The sequence below is a fragment of the Heterocephalus glaber genome, unplaced genomic scaffold (assembly GCF_053883595.1).
Source record: "Heterocephalus glaber isolate CG9 unplaced genomic scaffold, H.glaber_assembly_v1.0 deba00001504, whole genome shotgun sequence".
Lineage (NCBI taxonomy): Eukaryota > Metazoa > Chordata > Mammalia > Rodentia > Bathyergidae > Heterocephalus > Heterocephalus glaber.
Genome location: NW_028258324.1, coordinates 17,368,942 through 17,374,541, shown reverse-complemented (window position 1 = coordinate 17,374,541; position 5,600 = coordinate 17,368,942). Strand labels below are relative to the sequence as shown.

General features: G+C 40.9%; 1 pseudogene; it reads left to right on the top strand.

Annotated features, from left to right (window-relative positions):
* Positions 1-4,207: 4,207 nt before the first annotated feature.
* On the top strand, positions 4,208-4,804 carry LOC101722579 (proteolipid protein 2 pseudogene; annotated as a pseudogene).
* The last annotated feature ends 796 nt before the right edge of the window (positions 4,805-5,600 follow it).

The window sequence follows — 5,600 nt, the reverse complement described above, 5'->3', positions numbered from 1 at the left end:
CTCTGGTTACTCACACTGTAAAGGAAGGAATGATTCATTCATAATGGGCTGGAAGGTCACGGAGGCAGATGGATGATGAGAATGCAGTTTGAAAGAAAAGAGCATCAATGGTCTTGGGATTGGGAGAATAACACAATTATTTCTTTTAGTCTTCATTGAGCCATTCTTTCCTGAGTACCTGAGTCTTTATTCCTTGTCAGAGATGTAGGAGAAGGGCTTGGGGCCAAGGGTCCATCCATGATGCATCTGAGAAAATCAGCCATCCCTGGAGGATGCCAGTCATTTTCCTATTTCATCTGGAATCTATTCCACCTACTTTAGTCCGAATGGCTCTGTCAGCTACTAAACAATAAGAACCAATTTTGTGGCATTTCACTTGGCACAAATTATAGGTTGTCTTATAATAGATCTTCTCTTATATTATTTAACTATCATGTGGCTTGACGATGAAGGAACTTGGATTTTCCAAGTGCCCACTCTGTGCCAGGTCTTTTACATATAGTAGCAATTTAAAACCTCATGATGATTTAACATACATACTGGTGGCTCTGTTTTTCAGACTTGGAAATAGAAGTACAGAGAAGTTAAGTGAATATTTAAGGCCACACATATAGTGTGTGACAGAGCTAGAATTTAAACTCAGTTCTATCTGCTTTGTATTGTGTTTATTTTGGGTCTGTATGGATATTTTAAATTCTTGGAAAGCAGGGACCATATCCTTTACTTTTTGTATCACCCACAAAATACAATCCAAAAACTGGCCACTGGGCAGGTCTTTAAAAACATTTGTCTTATGTGCGTGTGTGTGTGTGTGTGTGTGTGTGTAAGTGTGTGTGTTTTACTGGGGATTGAGCCCAGGACATTTGTAGTGAGCTACATCCCCAGCTATTTATTTGTTTTAAGGCAGAATCTCACTAAGTTGCTCAGGCTGGCCTTGAACTTGCTATCCTTTTGCCTTACCTCCCAGAGTTCCAGGTTTACAGGTGTGTGCCACTGTGTCCAGCTGTCAGTTTTTCTTTAGAAAGAGAGAAGCAGGTGGCTCAGTGATCGCTGAGCCCTGAAAAATATACTGAGTGGGAGTTTGGAAAAAGCATAGTTCATCTTGGCTCTTATTCTTCTGATTTACTAATTCTTAATTGGTTAATAGCACATAAGGAAGAACTCAGGATGCAGCTGGAAAGATTCATAGATAAACAGGGCTTTCTCAGGGCACAGAAGTAAATTCATGGAAGCCCCAGAAGGAGAAGGGAGCTCATACTTACTGGGTGCCTGCAGCTTGGCTTTCATTGTTCATCATCTCATCAAAAGCAAACAATAGGTTTGGGGCACAGAATTTCTTACCCCCATTTAACAGCCCAGCATCACACAGCAATAAATGATAGAGCTGGGATTTCAATTAAGGTTCTGCTAACTCTGAAGCCCTGATTGCTGCCACTTCATCCCACTACTAACAGGACCAGCAACGCTGTGTGGAGAGGAAGCAAGTTATCAGTGAGGAAGGGCATTAAGAGCTGGGAATGTATTCCACCACACACTGAAAATTAACCATGCCATGCTCCCTGATGTATGGCCGCACGAGATGCCTTTGTTAGCTATCACCTGTGTGGTAAACAAATGTTTCATGTTTTTCAATGAATTATCATATGTTTTCTTGAAATAATGGCTCCTCCTCTCTACTAACAAAGTGGTTTAAGATGAAAACTGCAATTACAATGCAGTCTATTAAAGATCTGGGATTCTTGTAACATTAAAAGGAGAATGTAATTGCCAATTAAAGAAAAGCATGCTATCACGTGATCAACTCTATAGCTGCAGAAAAAGCCTCTGACAAAATCTAACATCCATTCATGATAAAAACCCTGAAGAAAATAGGTATAGAAGGACCTTATTTCAATCTGATAAAGCTATTTATGAGAAACCTATTGTCAACATCATATCCAATAGGAGAAAACAGAAAACTTTTCCTCTAAAATCAGGAACAAGACAAGGATGTCCACTATCACTCCTGTTCAGTATAATACTCAAAACATTAGATGGAGGAATCATGCAAGAGAAAGAAATTAAAAGGACATGTAAAGGAAAGGAAGAAGTCAAATTGTTATTCTTTGCAGATCACATGATCCTCTACATAGATGACCCAAAAAATTTCATCAAAACACTCCTAGAGTTAATGACCAGATTAGCCAGGACTAATGGCTAATAATACACGAAGAAATGCTCAACATCTCTGGCCATTAGAGAAATACCAATTAAAACAACACTGAGATTCCACCTTACTCCTAAAAGAGTGCCCATCATCAAGAAATCAAATAACAAATGCTGACGAGACTGTGAGGAAAAAGGAATCTTTCTACATTATTGGTGGGAATGCGAACTAATACAACCATTATAGAAATCAGCATGGAGATTCCATTTGACCCAGCTATTCCCCTTCTAAGAGTCTTTCCAAAAGAGTTAAAGATATCATATTCCAGTGATACATGCGCACCCATATTTATAGTAGCACAATTAGTAGTAGCGAAATCTATTTATTGGGAGTGGCTTATATGTCCATCAACGGATAAATGGATAATAAAAATGTGTTATTTACACATGATGGAGTACTACTCTGCCATAAAGAAGGATAAACTTGAATCATTTATAGCAGAATGGATGCACCTTGAGACCATAATGTTAAGTGAAATAAATCAAACACACAAGCTTAAATATCATGTGGTTTCTCCTAAATGAGAAACTTAAAATATAAATAAAGAGCAAAATAAAAGATGGAAAATATGAAATAGGGAGATAGATCTTTTGCAAATGGAAAGAGGACCAAGGGAGGGTAAGGGAGAGGGGAAGGGAGAGGAGGGGCAGGGGGTGAAGTAAGACTTGTGATGTGTTGTATACATGTACTGATACCCCACAATGAATGAAATGTTTATATATTGTGAACATGTACTAGTGAATTTAAAACTTTGAAAGAAAAAAAGAAAGCATGCTATTGGCCAAAACCATTGGTGAGAACTGAAATAGGAACAATTCTCTGAGCAATATTATGGATAGGCTCAAACCCCTTCTCTAGAGCCAGAGTGACCTATGTGAGGCTAAGAGAGATGAATAAATTATCCAAGGCACATAACCAGTCTTCCTTGGACACTGGAGAGTACACACTTGAAATATATTATCCATGGAGCTGGCACAGACTAGGATGTGCAAGGCTTTGGAAGGACCCAGCTGGTTTCATTGGCAACATGCCTCTAATAGGCTTCCTTGGGTCAGGCCTTTATTTTCTCTCCCTTGGGCCTTAGCAGGCTCATCCCCTCTCCCTTTTCTTGCTTCTTTCTCCTTGTGTTTTCCAAATAACACCCGGAGCTGTGTGGAAATCACTACTGGCTGCCTCACTGAGAAGCCTCACTGAGACACTGCATCTCCCTGAGAAGCTTCCCCATGCCTTTTACAATGATAAAACTGCAGTTTTAAGTGTGGAAACATCCTCAGCCACAGCCTCCTGGTAGGTCTGAGTCATTTCTGGTGACCATTTTTTTCTTTACCAGTGATTGACCTAGAAGTAAGCAAATGGCCCAATTCTGGTCAATGACATTGCAGGAGACGTCTACTGAGGCTTCCTGGAGGAGATTTTCTCTTAGATATAAGATTTATCTTGGAGAGAGGAGAAAGCTTCCTGTTCTCGCCTTTTCCTTACAGTGCATGACTTTGTCATTTAAGAATGTGATGCTTGAAGCTGTAGACTTCTCTCAGTCAGGAAGACAAGGCTAGGAGAACCACAGATGCAGCTCAGTGCTCTAACATTGTTGAGCCACAAACTAACCATGACTAGATTCATGTGATGAACAAATATTTATTAAGCACCACTGATGGGTGCCAAGCACTGTTCCTGGAATTAAGAATCTATTGCTGAAAATCAGTGATTTTTAACCCCATAGAGCTTAGATTCTAATTTGAGAAGGAAGCCAGACAATAAATCTAACATAAATGGAAAATATATAACATTAGAAAGGGTGATAACATTAGAAAGGACAGCTATAAGAAAGAATATAGATGTTCCTGAACTCATAAAGTGTGATTTTCCAGATATATTTTCTAGAGTAAAAAGCAAGTCACACTTCTCGGCCAGACTGCTGGCTAGACGGCAGGGTGTGCAGCGCCCTCAAACCCGGAGCAGGAGAGCAGATCCTCTGCGTGTCCAGGGACCCCGGGTGACGCCATGGCGGACTCCGAGCGCCGGCCGGCCCCCCGCTGCTGGGCCGCCCGCACCAGCTACTGGCGCACCCGCAAGGGATTCCTCCTGCTTACTGAGATTATGCTGTGCCTGGTGATTCTGATTTGCTTCAGTGCCTCGACATCAGGGTACTCTTCCCTGTCGGTGATTGAGATGATCCTTGCTGCTGTCTTCTTTGTCATCTACATGTGTGACCTGCATACCAAGATGCCCTTCATCAACTGGCCCTGGAGTGATTTCTTCCCAACCCTCATAGCGGCGATCCTCTACCTGTTCACCTCCATTTTTGTCCTTGTTGAGAAAGGAAACACTGCCAAAATCATCGCAGGGGTACTGGGCCTAATTGCTACACTGCTTTTTGGCTATGATGCCTCTTTCACCTTCCCTCTTCTACAGCAAAGACATACAGCAGCCCCCACTGCCCCTACAGATGGCCCGGTGTAGGTGAACTCTGCAACCCGCAAATAACTCCTCCACTGAGAAAACTCCTCCCCATTCCCACAATACTCCCAGCCCCTTACTGAGGTAAAAGTGCCTTTATTGGGAGAATTTTGTCTTCCAGCTTGCCAAGCAACCCTCCTGGGTGTGGTCACCTCCATGGGTGTGGCCAGGTCTCCCTTCCTTCTGCAGCATCCCAAATAAGACATCTTTCGTGGACCCATATCCCCACCTAAGCCACAGAAAGGGAGGGGGTCCCTCTAATTTCAGAGTGTAAGCTCCACTGGTGACCCACTGGAAATGATCTCCTCAGTGTGGAGGGTGCTAAAATCTATGATAATGAATAAATTAATCCTTTGATCAAAAACAACAACAACAACAAAAAGCAAGTCACAACATGTTAGAAGGAAGAGTAAAATAAGAAAATATACACGTATCTGCTCTTGCTTCAGAAAATCAATAGAGGAAGATAGCTAGAAACCACTGAAACTGCTTTATTACACAGATGAGGGAATGAAAAAAGATTAGAGGAGAAAGAGTAATATTCCATTTGAGTCTAACCTTTTGTATAGTTTTGGATTTTGAAAGTGTAGCTTTATATATTTAAAACCTAAAACTGAGGTTTTAGTTTTAAACCTAAAACTGAGGGGATGACAAAATATAATATGAACAAATAAAAGAATCTAATTGTATTTCAAAATGACAACCACAGTGAAAGGGGGGGGGGGGAAGGAACCAATTTAAGTAATTTTGGGCCCAGTATTTTGACTATAAACCTTCAGTTATCAACAGAAAAAATTGAAAAAGTCAATCAATCTTTTTGACTTAGACTTGGCTTCTTGTAGCAGTATAAGAATTCTGAAATTACTTACAATGATTTTAGGTCTGAACAAATAAGTGAAGATATGTAGGTTTGTGGTGTCACCAGACAGGGTCTGAG